At 31.1% G+C, this 17,812-nt stretch overlaps 1 long non-coding RNA gene across 1 annotated transcript; it reads right to left on the reverse strand.

Moving 5' to 3' along the window:
* Nucleotides 1-1,053: 1,053 nt before the first annotated feature.
* LOC127718874 (uncharacterized) lies at nucleotides 1,054-17,089 on the reverse strand. Its single transcript, XR_007989992.1, has 3 exons — nucleotides 16,869-17,089; nucleotides 8,034-8,104; nucleotides 1,054-1,273 (listed from the first exon to the last, which is right to left on the reverse strand). It is a non-coding gene; the product is annotated as an uncharacterized LOC127718874 (long non-coding RNA).
* Nucleotides 17,090-17,812: the final 723 nt, after the last annotated feature.

Raw genomic sequence — 17,812 nt, forward strand, 5'->3', positions numbered from 1 at the left:
TTCGGAAAAAAAATTGAAATTGTTAAAAGTTCCTAAAGACAAAAGACGGATACCTTGTGAGGTTGCCCTTTGTGACACGCTTTTAAAAAGCATAGATTTCAGAATGACGATATAATTAAGTGGTGCCACAGTCAGGTACACAATTTACTTGTAATGATGGCGATTAAAGTGACAGCTGAAAAAATTGAAAAGAAAATACTTTACCTACGCTTCAAGTTTATAAAGTGTTATTTTTGTTTTTACTACCAACAAAAATAAAATTAGATTTAAAAAAAAAAATTCACATTCCCAAAGCATTGTTTTTTGTTAAACTAGCCAAGATTATCCAAATGAAAAAGTGGAGGCACCTCTTGTAATTTTTTTTCATATTTAATTAAGCCTTCCAACCATTTCAATTTGAGCGTCACTGATCATTTGTATGCAGACGAAACATGATTCTGATATTTATACTATTGTAAGCCCGGTATATTTTTTAACGTGCTTCTACAGAGACATGTTTCCATCAGTTAACTACAAGAATGTTATCAGAGTCATCAAAGATACCAGGCTTATAACGACTGTTACACGCATTTATTCGTCATTGCCTGAGATATTCCAATAGTTGTTTTAAACAGAAATGATGTTTAAGAGTTTTGTCAAAATAGCTGTTGTAATTTCAGTGCTTACTGATTTAACTATGATAATAGAAGATTGTGGTGTAATAGAAATGATAATAAAACATATTTATCGCTATTTAGTGAAATTTTCCTTTGATCTTTTTTTTATGATTATTTTTCATATCATGCTACTCGCTTGATATAGAAAATTATCGTCAGAACCTAAGGGCACACGTGCCGCTGTCAATGTAAACATCAACGATTTCATAGGCAAAATAGCGATAAACAGATTACCATTGATCTTTTAAATTCAAGGATGTTTCTCGGCCACATCTCATCTTAGGCTTGTCGCCCTTCGATGAGATTGTAGCTGCGAAACACCCTCTGGTTTAAAAAACCATCGATAACCTATAAGTATTTTACATAATTATGTTGATTGTATTGTGTATTCTTACAGTTTTCTCTGTAGTATATTGTTATATCTGTGATGTAGGCGGTACCAAAAGAAAATTCAAACATCCACCAAGCAGGTTCCGTAGTCGGGTCTGTGTGTGAACAATTTTGCAAAGTAAAACTATTTGATATTGGCAGTTGAACAGCATTTTCAGGTTTACCTTCCTCTTGATACAGGGAAATTTGTGTAGCTTTGCCATATTCGCCATATCTTGCAAGGTTCTCTGATAAAAACCAACACATGATTTTAAAAGCGTACAAATATATGGATGTTTCTTGTAGATATAATATATAAAAATGAGGTTATATAAAAATAAGGAGATATGGTATGATTGCCAATGAGACAACTATCCACTAATAGAAAAATAGAAAACTGTGCATGAAGTAAGTTAAAACTAATTCGAAGCCAGTTCATTTTTTATAGAGGTATTTGGTTCAATGATGATGACAATTTCTCTCCTGACGTGGGCATATCCAGCTACATGCATCTACAGTCGTTCAATATATGTGTATCACAGTGGTTGGTATTAAGGTTTATCATCCTTCCATCAGCATATATCAACTGGTCAGTCGCTCCTCAACTCATGTGTTACGGATTTGAGACGTACGCAGGCATTATCAGCGACGTCACAATGTCTGAGGAGACTTATTCAAGCTTATTTTCGTCAAGCATAAATCTTTCTTAAAATGGCCTTAGCTACGAGATATAAAAAAAATTAAGACATGATTTTTTTTGTTCAAGCATTAATGAAAGTGAAATAATAATTCGCTTTTAGCAGCCAGTTTAGTTAAATTTTGTAAAAATAAGCTAAGAAACATCGCTGATGAATTTTTCACTTGCAAGTGAGTTGTACGTGTTCAGCCATTAAAAGGAAAAGAATGTCAACATTGAAAATGAAACAAAGGTAAACAATTTCGTTGACTGATTCGATCCACAAAATATCAGTCTTATACAGGTAAAAAAGATGATTAACGAAGTTACTTATTTTTTAACCTATAGCATGAAATCAAACAGACCTAGAAAAGTCCAATTGCACGAGGTCGCTATCTATTTATATCTATGTTTATGTTGATATCTCGATGGTTAATTAGATGACGTCTAGACTAAAAAACACACGGAATGCTGACATATATTATCGAGTCCATGCATTGCTAATTGTTTATTTCAGACTTATTGTAATTTGGATATACGTTTTAGTATGTTATAAATCAAATATGAGAATTTGAGTCAAATTGGTGAACATGAATTTGGCAGCTAATGCCCCTTTAAGGAGAGGAAAAGAATGATAAACAGATTATTGGGGTTTGTACTTATAGATATCGTAACATGTCAGCTGTTTGACGCAATTTGGAATGTTTCTGTTTTTGCCGCGCTCATTCGCCAAAAAGGTTCAAATTATGACATATGGCTGATATGTCAGAACATTGATATGCAGAAAACTCCATATTCTATACATATATAGTTTTTTTGAGTTTATGTCATGACTAGTTATTGGACGACATTTCGAATTTAGTTTTCTTCTGCCTCATAACAGATAAATATTTCATATAAATCGCAGATAATGAAGTCTTACTCTGGACTTATTACAATGATATTTCAAGGAAAACATGTATCATTTAAATCAACATTGATACCTTCATTTTCGAACAGGAGAAATGTTATTCCTGCAGAAGGTTAGCAAAAGTGAACCGACTATTTGATGATGTTATATCCATTGTTCAAAGTATTGTTCAACTGTTGTCTCAAGGTTTTGCTTTTAAATACAGATTATTGAAAATAAATTAATAAATAAGCACCTCGAATATAATATCGCCCAGACAAAAGTCCAATGATATAAATTAGTTATCCGACAAAAATGTGCCCAGCGAAAATGATATCACTAATTCGAGTGCCATAAAATCTAAGGTAGGTATTTTGGTCCAAAGTCTAAAAAATATTCATCATAATTTCTATTTGTATCTATATTGAAAATAAGCTACATTTTAAGTTAATATCTTGTTTGTCTTTTTACCGGTACATTTGCTTCAAATATAATATGTAGACTTAATATTATTAATATTCAACGTCTATTTGTCTTTGACCACAATCCCGTCCTGTTCTACTCGAATGTGTCCTACTGAATGAGACTTTCTACCGGGTCTGTGCAACACGACGGATGCTATACGTGAAGCAGGATCTGCTTACCCTTACGGAGCACCTGAGATAACACCCGGGTTTTGGTTGGGTTCGTTTTGCTCAGTCTTTAGTTTTCTTTTTAAAAATCAGGAGATGTGGTATGATTAACAATGAGACAATTATCAACCATAGTTAAAATGAAGTAGACATAAGCAATTATAGGCAACCGTACAGCCTTCAACAATGGCAATTGACAGCTAGTTCAAAGCCAATTACAACTAACATTTGCATTATGTTCATCATATGATCAAATATGTTGTGTTTTGATCGTTTTTGTTGGCATGGTATTCTCAGATATTGGTGTACTCGTTAAATACAAAACTGGTTAATTACAAAATCTCGCTTAACACATAAAATATGTTTAATATGGAAACAGGATTTCTCGATATATCTAAGAAACAAAACAATACCTTCATTTTCAATATGTTCAAAAACATGTATTTTTTTCATTTTAATTTACACCTTAGCCTACTTAAAGAAACAATAAGCATCTTTAAAAGCTCTATAATTCCACATTTAGAATATTGATAGTTCAATAACGAACATTTGCTTGTATCGCAAATATCCATATGAACTTTAGTTTAGGATACTACTGAAACTAAAAGGGGTAAATTTGCTTACGCTTCACATTTATGTGTTACGATTGGACGATACGCATATGACAATCCGCACAACACTAACGCTATGGGTGCATAGTGCGGCAGAAAATGCTGAAAACTGGATCAAATGATTAATCCCTGGGTTATCGATTGGGTTTGTGTTTATCAACCTTGAACATTGTTCTGGTGAGCTGTTGTTGATATATTCTTCCCCTTTTTAACATGTTTAGCACATACTTACAACTTCTCGTCCAATCAAATTGCTTGAATTTGCCTTCTAATTTTCATAGTACATACTTTTCCCGTGTACTAAGTGAATACGCATGAATGACCACAAGGGTAAGATTTCATTGTATCGTAATCAAGATATTTAAAACAAAAATTGCCACTGTTTATTTCGAAATAAAATGCTGTGTTCGAAATTAAATTAAATAGTTTGTAATTATTTTTCACGTTGATTTTAAAAATCTTGCTATTAAAATCTTTCCATGGATCTAAAAAATGTTTTTGACAATTACAAATTTCTTTCATTTGAATAAAGGGTAATACATATGGTTCTTTATACCTTGATTAGAGTACAACGATATCTTAAAATGATGATAATGTATCATCCATGCAATTACTTTGTACACAAAAAAGTGTGTACTATGAAACCTTGTGAAGGGAAATTAAAGCAACTTGGTGATAATTTTTTAAACTTTCTTAAGGAAGCTGATCTATTTCGTCATGAATTGATTGATTTATTGATTATTGGTTGCCTTATGTCCAGTGGCAAATATTTCATGCATGTTCAGGACGATGTCATGAATTGAAAAACTGTGATTATGTCTGAAGGTAATGTGCCACCTATATATATATATATATATAAACAGGGGGAGGGTTGAGATCTCACAAAACATGTTTAACCCCGCCGCATTTTTGCGCCTGTCCCAAGTATGTTTTTTTTAATTTTAGTTCCCTTATATGTTTTGGAGTTTAGTGTGGCGTCCATTTTCACTGAACCAGTATACAATTTTATTTAGGTGCCAGTTGAGGACCACCTCCGGGTGCGAGATTTTCTTGCTGCGTTGAAGACCCATTGGTGGCCTTCGGCTGTTATCTGCTCTTTGGTCGGGTTGTTGTCTCTTTGACATATTCCCCATTTCCATTCTCAATTTTATATTCTGATAAATCTTTTAGTTTTTACTTTGAAATAATAATAATAAAAAAAAAAAAAAACACAAAACCTATAATCTCTGATCTATTGGTAGTTGTTTTTTAATGCCTATCTACTAGACTATATCTATGGGGACAAACTATCTATATGTTTCAAATTTATTATAGCTTTAGTTTTACTGTGAAATATAAAATTGTTTCCAAACTTGTGAAGCTTCCACTGCAATTAAATAATTGCCTGCTTTTGGTCAATTTATTTGGTCATCTTACCACGTACACCGCTTTTTATCAATATACATACTTACACCAGCAGCTTCCATCTTTTCATTCTGGAGTCAAGGGCATTTTGAAATCACATATTTTACAATGATACTAGTGAGTAGATTTACAAAAATTCGTTAATGAGCTCCGTTTTACAAATACCTGTGATCAAGTAGTCAGCCAAAATAAACTATCAATAGACCAATTAAAAGATTATTCGAGTTGTAAATATGTGCTAAATTGGATAGTCTATGAAAAGGTATATACGGTGAAATAAAGAGCTCGGGGCAAGCCCCTCGCTCTAATTAATTTCATAGTATATACCTTTTCATAGACTAACCTAGACTTAATATATTGTTGTCAGGCTTTCGATGTATATGTAAGAGAATGATAATCCCTTTCTTCATGATAAAGTACGAGCGTTAGCGAGTACTTATCATGATGAAAGGGATTATCATTCTCTTATAAACTTATATTGTATATTGTAAAGTGCTCAAGGCTTAAATGATTTCTTGATTGGTTTGAATCAAGAATTTGTTTCATTGTTAGTGTAATGTTCATAATTAACGGATGACTTCCCTTTTAGGCATTTCATTTATGTATTTGTCTTAGTGATGTAAGGACAAACTTTTAATTTGGGAAATTTTAATGTGTTTTCGACATTAGATGACACATCGTTACAATGAAATGGTAGAAATTGTATAAGTTTCTTAAGTGTGAGTATGAGTGTAAATTATGTAATATTTTAGTGAGGAATTATCTTTTTGTTTATTTACAGTTCAATTTATTAAATTCTAAATCAAATTGTATTCCACAGCCAATTTTATTCCAGCTCTTTTTATCAAATACTACTTAATTAACTAAAATTTAAATGTTCAAAGAAAATGCTTTTTATAGGAAATTCAAAAGTTAATTCAATTTATTTAATCGTAAAAGGTTTTTTTCTTCTTTTTCTTCTCTTTAGCATTGCTTTGATATTGCTTATTTTTGTAATTTGGAAGTTCTAAATATTCACATAATAACACAAACGGTATCAATTGTACTGCACAAGTAAACTTCAAACTTATTTTGATTTTTGTTGTTGTTTTGTTTCAAAATTCAACTTTTAATTAATAATCCTAATAAATGTGCTTCGGGCAGTTGTAGCTCATTCATAGAAATTCTTTGTTTTGAACTGTAAATAGGCCTAAACAAAAGGATAATCTCTTACTAAGAACATGATGTACACTCATTCTTCACAATTAAGAAACACCAAATTCTACACTTGCATTGGTCGAGAGCACTTTGCTATATTCTAAATATAATTTTATCAGATTGCCCTCGACAAATCTCCCTTTTTGAAATCAAACTTTGAATTCTACTAAATCTATCTTACTAAGGTGCACGCGTGCGTATTGAAACTCATAAATGAAGCAACTTTTGAATAATGACTTTCGACATTTTTACTTCTTGTATGTTGTTGTTGTTAAATTAATGTAAACTAACAAAAATCGAGGTAAGTCATGAGACTACAGAGGCGGTTCAAAACATTTTAGAATGCAAACCTTATATCTATAGAGAACAAATAAATGTTCATAGTATTTATTGGACATTATGTTGTTGTACAATTGTTTGATTAGAAAACTACAAGAGGTACTTGAAACAAATGCATACAAAACTGTTAAAAATTCATTGGTCTAAAATATTTGTTGTATTCTATACTTCTGCTTTGTAGATCTAAATGGGAACCATTTCGTCTTCACATGTGACTAGAAATCTGTTCTCAATAGGGTCCATGAAGTTTTTGTAATAAAAAAACTCCCCAAAAATATTGACTGTAAATGTTGTTGTGCAAAATTAGTTACATTTTATACATACTTTGGTTAATTAGTTAATTTATTAAAATTAAAGAAAAAAATAATTTCAATTTAAAATCTCGAATTATCAAACATTACACAGTTTCCTGATAATGGAAGTGAATTGTCTTCGGGAAATGTCTGTATCATGTCAGGAATATGACAGTTGTTTTTCATTAAGGTGGTACCTAACACTACAGGGAGATAACTCTGTAAAAATCAGCTAAACGTTTTAATAACGTTGTATTGTAAAGGAAATATTAAGCTTCTCAATGATCAAAATTAGTGTTTGTCAAACTGCTATATAACCAATGAAATTTTTCTGATAAAGTGGTTGGTTCAAATTTTTTGAAATTTTAAGATTTTTGTCAAAGGGTCAAAGTAAACATTTTGTCAAAATTTTATGAAAATTAAACGAGCAAAATTAATATTAGTCAAGGTGTTGGGTACCACCTTAAAATAGTTCAATTTATCAGGTTTTATTGACTTCCTCCTTTTTGAAATTTACCTTGGAGTTCGATATTTTTTATTAATATCTTTTTTTATAACAGAACGTCATTTTCTTTACTATAGCCCAGAAGTAAACACCAAACAAATCGCAATTCATATTATCTTAAGTTAGGAATTCAAAATTTTATATTCAATTACCGATTTAAATGGTCATAAGTCAATATTGTAAGTACTCAATCAGAAGAATCTTGAACTTTATGAAAATGCGAAAGCATTTAAAATGTCTTTAAACCATTTAATTACGCTCGATGTGCGCTACTGTTAACATACAAGTTTGGTGAAATATATACGATGAAATCTTTCTAGTTATATATAATTATTTGACATTTAATATCCAAAGTAGTCAATCGGAAGAAAACTTTTATTATGTGGAACTGTTGGGGCCATTCAAATATCTTTTAAAAAATATTATTGATACTTATAAGTTAACAAACATTGACTGACTTACTTTGTGCTGTAACTGTCAACACAACAGTTGTGTGAAGTATCAAAACTAGTATCATATTAGATTGATCTGCGCTAAAATATTAAGAATAGAAAAGTTATAGATTATATGCAAGGGAGGTGATATGGACACAACTTGCATACAATGGAAGTGAAAAGTCGTGTTTATTATATTCAGTAATAGTAAAAATTCAATGATAAGTTAATATTGACATTAAAAGATCTTCGAACAAAAAGGGATGTTGAGATCCCCGAACCAGAAGGGCGAGGGGATTTGAACAGCCCTTTTTGTGAGACTTAAATAATATTCAACTTAAATAATAGTTAAACAGTACTCAGACTGATATATACAAGTAACAGTTACCAAATTGCATTGGAAACGGACCGATTAAATGGCAGTACATCATTATGTTATTTTTTTTTTATTAGAAATTTTTTGTCAACAAAATACTACCATAGGGTAGTTTTATAAAATTAAGGGGTTAATTTATATTTTTGAATTCCAACTTTTTAAAATAACGATTTTATTCTTATAAATGAGTAAATCGAAACCCTATACATGCCTCATTTGTAACTGACCAATGAATGTTCTGTACAAAAACTTCTTGTTACATATATTTGATGTTTTTAATCTGTCAGTAATCATGAAATAGATTCGTTAAGACTAGACCATATGAAAACAGTAAATAAACTCTTCCAACAATTAGTTATTTAAATAGCTTGTTTCAAAACTCATACTCGAACAGACCTAGATGCATAAGGTCCTTCACAATATTCAGGTAATGTTCATTTTGGTTTTGATTCTGTTATTTTCCTACTCTACGTTATATGCAAATGAAAAATAATTTGTTTAGTCTGTTCAGTCCAATTAATTAATAAATTTTGTTTTGTTTGGGTTTTTTTTTTTGATAAAAAAACTATGTCTGTAAACTTCAATGAAACAAAATCGTATTAAATAGCCTAAATGTAACATCTTTAGCATCAAGTTATGTAGGCTTGAGAGGCTCGATCAAAACGTGTATAGATGAGATATTTTCGCAAGGTTGATCATCATTCTTAAATTGCAATACAATCTATTATATGAAAACAAACACTTTTTTTAGTCGTCCATCATTCCCTTTCACGTCTTAATGAAGCATAAACACTCTGGAAAAAAAAACTTTTACCTTGCTTAGTTTTATAATCACCTGACATAATCATATACTATAATTATCAATTATTGGCTTTTGACGAGGTCGATACGTTATATATGGACTTGGTCAGATTATATTGACCGAGTACGATGTCTGAGATTCAATATAATCTAACAGGTCCATATATAACGTATTGACTGAGTGAAAGTTCTTAATTTATATATTACATATATGTAAATAGTGTAAGTTTGAAAATGATACATGTATTGACTCGATGTTCCTATTTTTTGGGAGTCAACATCATTTAAAAAAAAGGAACGTCGAGTCAATATGTCACAATAGTGAAAAAATACAAAAGATATATTGGGAAACACGTGACCAAATATATCGTAATAAACAGAACCATAGTAAAGAAATATTAAAAAAAAGTATTCAGTACTGCCGTCGTTGCACGCTACAAGATATGAGTTACTGCCACTCAATGAAGAATATTTTTTGTTCTACTCCCTTCCTCCTAGTTTGGCTGGATAGGATACAATGTAACCCCTGATATGGACATTATCAATTATGTTATTTAATGTTAGAAAACAAAAAATGCAAAGAGAAAAATGAGGAGAGAAATGATAAAATTTACACTTACAATCAAATATAAATAAAAATCAAATATATAAAAATTGGAAAATAATTTGAGACAATTATCAACTGAAGAATAATGATAATACATCACTAAATGAAGCTGATTAATGGATAGCTCCCTTAATGCCCAGTGGCAAATATGTCATGCATATTCACGACGAGATGCAAAGTGAATCGACCTGAAGCAAATGATAACAATTTTAGAGCGACACTTTTTTTTTCTCTATGGAGATTACGTATATCGTCAGGTTATCGGAATTCCCATTGGGACTAACTGTGCACCTCTTATTGCGGACCTGTTTCTGTATTGTTACGAGTTACAATTTATGACTAAAATCAGCATAGACCCATCGGAACAACATCTGATTCAAAAATTTAATAACACTTTTAGATATTTAGATGCTAATATATTTGCTCTCAATAATGACGACTTCAGTATGTACACTAAAGAGATTTATCCTGCCGAACTGACTTTAAATAAATCTAATACTAACAATGAACACTGCCCTTTCCTGAATTGTGATATCTATATCTTTAACGGGAAGCTTAATACCAAAATTTATGATAAAAGAAATGATTTTTCATTACCTATTGTTAATTATCCATTTTTAGATGGTGACGTTCCTTTGTCACCATCTTATGGTGTTTTATATATCTCAGCTTGTTCGATTCACTCGTGTATGTAACAATGTATTTGATTTCAACGAAAGAAATCTCTGTATTACTGAAAAATTATTACACCAGGGTTTTCGATATCATAAACTAGTCAAAACATTTACTAAATTTTATCATCGGTACAAGGACATCATTCGTAAATATAAATCAACATGCAGACATCTTATAAGTCCGGGTATTTCACATCCAATATTTCATGGTAATATTCTTTACAATACACAAAAATGTCGGCATTTAACTCAAAAGCTAACCAAACCTTTAAACAGACTTATTCGGAAAGGATTTAGTTACGATACTGTTGTCAAGTCATTAAGGATTGCATATTTTGGTATTAATATTGATTCACTCATAGGGTCTTTGCATCGGAAATAAACACATTTATTCTAAAACCAGTTATTGGCATGATACGGGTTATGTTCTTCTCATATATTTTATGATGGTATAATACTAAACCCCTTACGGGAGGGATTGTACTTGATTTTCATATGATGAAGACATAATTTTTTAATCAGTTTAATTGAGGTCTGGAGCTGGCATGTCAATAACTGCTTGTAGTCCTTTGTTCATTTATGTATCATTGTCATTTTGCTTAGTTTCTTTTGTTACCTATTCTGACATCGAACTCGGACTTCTTTTGAACTGAATTTTACTGTGCGTATTGCTATGTGTTTCTTTATTCTACATTGGCTAGAGGTATAGGGGGAGGGTTGAAATCTCACTAAACATGTTTAACCCCGCCACATGTTTGCGCCTGTCCCTAGTCAGGAACCTCTGTCCTTTGTTAGTCTTGTATGTTTTTTCATTATAGTTCATTTATATGTTTGGGAGTTTAGTGTGACGTCCATTTTCACTGAACTAGTACACAATTTTATTTAGGGGCCAGCTGAGGACCACCTCCGGGTGCGGGATTTTCTCGCTGCGTTGAAGACCCATTGGTGGCCTTCGGCTGTTGTCTGCTCTTTGGTCGGGTTGTTGTCTCTTTGACATATTCCCCATTTCCATTCTCAATTTTACTTTAATAAGATAGAGCGTTGGCAGAGGTAAAACGTATAACGTACTAGAATAAAAATTAACCATGATCAAAATCGTAAGTTAAGCTCTTAACGCCCTTGATTACCCATGAGGTTCTTGCAAGATCGGCCCTGGCTTGCGCCTTTTTGGGCATTTAATAATTTATTTTTAACTTAAGGTAATTGATATAATTGAGTGACAAAAAAAAAAAAAAAAAAAAAAAAAAAAAACAACATAGCATGAATAAAAAGTAAAATGAACAATAATTCGATAGAAAATATTAAATAACTAAATAAACATTTCCGGGTTTCGGACAGTTTTGTATTTCCACTCAAATATCGTCTGATTATTGATCGGAGATAATCAACCAAAAGCTCTTGGATTCTCTGAAATTGTAAATTATGGTATTTCGCTGGCTGGTTTTTCCCGATCCTATGTTGGACCCCCTGATTCTAAGAGGGCGTGTCTAATTAGTCATGCTCGATTAACTTTCAGTAAATTGAACCTCAACTTAAAGACCTACACCGGGTTAATAAGTTTGAGGTACAATACGTAAACAAAAGAGATTCTTTATGAAATGAGATCGTCCCAGGTATCTTAGATAATTATTTTGCATTGAATAACAATGAAAAATGCACGAACACGTTTGTAATAATATTTAATGTAGGAAAGCAAAAACAAGTAACTGAAGGGAATTCTATAATTAGCAGAAAAAACAAAATAAACACTAAATAAGTATATTGAAAGTAAGGAAACAGATACTTACACACGTACATAAACATATGAAAACCCTAATCAATAATCTATTTGGATACTTATATCAGACTACAAACTTAAGACAATCTTTGTTTTATTACATAGTAAAAATGCATAAAGACACATTTACCAAGAACCAACGTTTCAGCCACCACTACATAAACAAATGGCAGATAATCTAGTACTTTACTGAAAAACATATCTTTATATGGAATACCACTCCATAATAATTGTAATATATTTTTAACAGGAATTTTTTTTGAATGACATACTTTATGGGAGATTTTATTAAATCATAGTTAAAACTTATTGCCTTTTTTAAAATAAATACTAAAATTGTGCTTTACCTTTTATATTTCAAAGTCATATTGCGCAAATATTTTATTTACTTGAAATAAATTATCAAAATTGAAAGAATCTTACATTTTTTGAAACACCTTTATTTGTTGTGAGCACACTATATTAAATCAAGTACCGTAGTGTGTTTACTTGAAGTATGCTGAATAAAGCTTGTTCATATTATTTTTCGTTTTTTTATTGATGAATTGGGGGTCATGTTCTTCTGTTAATTCGAAAATATTACAGACTCGCAACCATTGTGTAGGACCTGTCTATTGTTGAATGCTGTAGGTTAACCTACAGAAGAAAAAAAATCTTTTGAAAAGGAGCGAAAACAATAGGGATCGTTCTTGAGTCTTGTAATTAGAATTAGTTGAACATTTTCGGTTAAATTGACTAAAATATTATCTGACTCCCTTCCCGGATTTGCTATACTTTATGTTCATTTGTGATCAGCTCTTCAAACGTTTTTAAATTAGTTTTCGATTTTCAAATGTTTCCGTCTCGAGTATTACTGAAAAGACATTGATTGTCGATATGCGCATATGGTGCATAAAAACAGTATCGTTTATGTTATTTCAAAAGATGGTTATTGAATTAATTCAAAACAAAATATATATCAGTAGGTACACATGGTACATGTATATATGATGATTGATGATAGTTAGTCCAAAGCATATTTGTGTGTCTTTTAAATGATGAATTTTAATCAATAGTTTATTATAAAAACAACTTTCAATGACCAGTTGGAAACTTGATTTAAATGTACAGTATATATATATATATATATATATATATATATATATATATATAAGTACGTCTGAACCAGTGACAACTCTACAACAGATTTATCCATCGGATCACCAGCAGTGATGGTGATACATGGCTGTGTACATTCTGTATATACAACTCGTCTAAACATCAGCCCAACAATGTTAGATCTGTAAATTTGCTTTCGCAAATGTTTTGTTCTTCCCGGCGAGGGAAGAACAAAACATTTGCGAAAGCAAATTTACAGATCTAACATTGTTGGGCTGATGTTCAGACGAGTTGTGTGTATATATATATATATATATATATATATATATATATAAAGTGCATAGAAAATCAACCTAACGATGTTAGAGTAGATCTGATTCTTTACTTCCTCCCCGAGCGGGGATGGAACCTGTATTTTTCACTTTTCCCTTCTACGACAACACCGCCTAGCATTGCGCAGACGCCTTATCTCCTCCTCTAACTATAGCTGATAAAAATCAGCTTTCGTTTCGGGAGGTGTTACCTTCTCGTAGGAATTAAACAAGGACATCTGACACAATATACGAAGTACAGAAATGATCCTCTACTTATCTCTTCAGTATAATTACAGGATGCTATTCTATTTTTAGAAGCATACAATCACTGTAAATTGATATATATATATCAAAATCAACCTAACGATGTTAGAGTAGATCTGATTCTTTACTTCATCCTCGAGCGGGGCTGGAACCTGTACTTTTCACTTCTAACTTCTACGACAACACCGCCTAGCATTGGGCAGACGCCTTATCCCCTCAGCTTTCTGTATATGTAGTATAACCCAAATAAAAAGCACTGCGCGAATTAGAACTACACCTTTTCATTGATCATGATAACAATCATAGACCACAACACTGCTTGGTCTAGGAAGGATAGACTTACTCGGGATAGATTTTGGATAAGAAAATTAAAAACTTTGGCACCAAATAGGATCAATGAAAAGGTGTAGTTCCGATTCGCGCAGTGCTTTTTATTTGGGTTATATAACATATTACTACGCAGTCTCTGTCGCTATTCCTTTACCTTTGTCAACTGAAATTCTAGAATTATACCAGTTTAAGTCTCAGGGTGCTATTCATTTGGGATGTATGAATACGCAGCCACGGTTATATTATATAACCTTTGTCAAAATTAGAAATTTTAGAAATTATCAAACTGCTATTTATTTGGGATGTGTAAATACGCAGCCTCTGTTGTAATTACGTTACCTTAGTCAAATATGAAATTTGAGTATTATACCAGCTCAAATCGGTCAGTGCTATTCATTGGGAATGTATTTCTACGCAGTCTTTGTTGTAATAACTCAACTTTCGTCACCTTTGAAATTTTAGAAATGTACCAGTTCATATCGCACATTACTTTTTTGTTATAAGCATATATATACAGTCTCTGTGGTAAATACCTCACCCACGTCATTATTGAAATTTTAGAATTGTACAAGTGCTGATCGGTTTTAATTGTATAAATTTAAAGATTGTTATAGTTATATCAGAATAGATTGATATGATTTATTTTAGATCATAATCATACTGATGAAGGATATCTGTTATCCGAAATATTTATAGATACTTACATTTAATGTTTCCTTTTTTTAATAAGACATTTTGTAAAATTCATGAAAACCTTAGTCATTTTCTAAAATACCTGTAAGATTCAGGCATTTTATAAATTGACTATTTTTTTCAGGCATTTTATAAAAATGCCAGAAATTATTTTATAGAATATATTGAGCTTTATCTATGATAATTACTTACTTTTAACTCTTGCATTTTAAGAGTTTTAATATTAAAAAATAAATCCTACAGAATTATTTAAAATTCCCATAAGCACTGAACTCGACATTTATCTCTTATTTCATAAAATATTTAGATGGCAGGTTCTGTTACTCATTTGTTCTGATTCTTTGTTAAATCTGGTCTTATACTACAACACTACAACCACATTTGGTAAAATCCGGACCATGACACATTCAGCTCTGTTAATACTTATTCTGATAAAACACTTAATTTTTGAAGAACAAGGGGATTCAAAAACAACATGCACACACTTTGTTATCAAAAGATTCAAAGTAATATTAGCGTGATTAGGTTGACTTACATCTTTGGCTTATCAGATCATTCAACAGGTTGAAGCAGCTCATAGCACTGTGGGTGATACATGCATAGAATGAGATGCTTAGACTGATGACTCACCGGGTCTCTCGATTCCCTCAATTTTTTCTTCACAGTTACAGTGATCGATTGCCGAGGTTTTCACATCGTTATATTACTTTTGTCTTAATTCATCAGATTGTATAGACACAAGAATTCCCTTAAGGCAGTGAAGATGAAGATTATTATTTCTTTTCGTCACAACCAAACACAGCTTTGTATAAACATATGCTTTAGTGGCTGTGCATGATGTAGAAATGCGCATGCTTTCTGAATGGGGACATTGAATCTAACGCCACGTTAAGAACTCTTTGACCGTTCTATAGGTGGCCTGGTGTAATACAACATTTCTGTCAGTATCCAACATACCTTCATTTCAAGCGACAGTCGAAATGCCAGTCCTTTATCCGGGTCAATCTTTTGCATAAATTACCTTTTTGATTTATTTACAATTTTTTCTCATCCAAAATATGTATGAAATATTTGCTACTGAACGCAAACAAACAAAAATCAGTCAATCAAAAAACATCCTCCTTTTTATGAGATTCATATTACGCACTTCTATTTTGAATCTAGATTGTTTTTTAATTAGTTAGTAAATTTAGTTATATTGTAAGAACAATTTGCCCTTCCGCCAACATAACAAGAAGATCATATTAATCACTATCTGAAATACAGAGTGAGTACATATACTCTTAACCTTGTTTCATTAAAAGGAACTAATTAAAGACATTCAAACCTTCCCATCTTATATTTGAAGAATGAACTTAGATATTTTATTTGCAGGATTTTGTATTTTTGTTCATATGTTTCTCGATGATATCCTTTTTCAACAAATTACCTGAAACTAAACAGGCAGTTTGTTGAAATTTGTTTAAAAATTTCAGTCATTTTACAAAATGACTAGGTATTTCTAGTCATTTTATATTTTATAAAATGCCTAAAAATTCAGTCACGTAACATATATATATATATATATATATATTATAATTATAATTAGTACGGGATTGTTGTTCAAGTTATCAGTATTTTGAGAACCTCTTAACATAAATTGATAAACAAGAACACTGTTTTTTGATATAGCTTATCTATATAAAATTTCATCACTCCATGCTACAGTATTATACATGTAAATAGCACTGATACAAAGTTTATATAAGAACAAGAAAAAATTTTGTGGACATATAATTTGGTTTCACTGAAAAAATAAAAATCTAATCTAATATATCACATGTATATTTATATATATATTATCCATATCAAAAGATTCCATGTTAATTACTACCTCTTTAAAATGATTTTAACAAGCTCTTTTGTGATTAGAATTAAGATTTATCTTACCTTCTATAAAATATTTCAAAGGATGATAAAATCAACACATCTTAATTTTTACGTGTTTACGTTAAGGAAACTTATCTTCCATCCGGTATCAGAGTGAAGAGTTGACCATGTTGACTATCTTCCTTGTTTTGTTATTTGAAATGGGAATTTTACGATTTTTTAGAGGCCTCCTTAAGTTTGTATTATATTACACTATATGTATTTTAAGTGCTCAATTAAACGAAAATGACAAAATCAACATCGATAACATTTCAAAGAGGATGAATCTGAATCGCCTTAAGTGGTTTTATGCTAACAACTAAAATTTCTAAGTAAATACTAACAAAAAGGAAAAGAAAACGCATACTTTTCATGCTTTTATTTTACATTCATTTTCCTTTAAAATAAATTATTGTTTGTTTAAACCTCATTAGAAATAAATGTAAGCCATACAATTTAAAATCCCTTCGATTAAGTCAAATTTTCAAACATAACACGCATGCATATTCATGCATGGAAAAGAAATGTTGATATCTACTTACAGAAACGCAAAACGGATGTCTGACAAAACTTGTAGGCTAGTTGCAAGGTGACATGTCTATAAAACATAGTTTACAAATATTTGCGAATATTACAATTTCTTTGTTACAGACATACACAAAAGACTTGACATACCATGCGCTAAACAACATTTCATAGAGAAGATAAAAAGTTATGCTAGGGCATTACATATAAGATTATCGCTTACTTGCTTTACTTTGATCACTTTTGGAGCGAATTTTCTAAAGCTCACATAGCAGGAATCAATATGTTATTATAACAACTGAGATTAATTTGAACTCATTCAGTGTCTGTTGCAACAGCTAAAAAATACGTAATAATTGACAATTGTGTCCCATTCGTTTGATGTGTTTGAGCTTTTGATTTTGCCATTTGACAAGGGACTTTCCGTTTTGAATTTCCCT

This window comes from Mytilus californianus, unplaced genomic scaffold (genome assembly GCF_021869535.1).
Source record: "Mytilus californianus isolate M0D057914Y unplaced genomic scaffold, xbMytCali1.0.p SCAF_1, whole genome shotgun sequence".
Taxonomy (NCBI): Eukaryota; Metazoa; Mollusca; class Bivalvia; order Mytilida; family Mytilidae; genus Mytilus; species Mytilus californianus.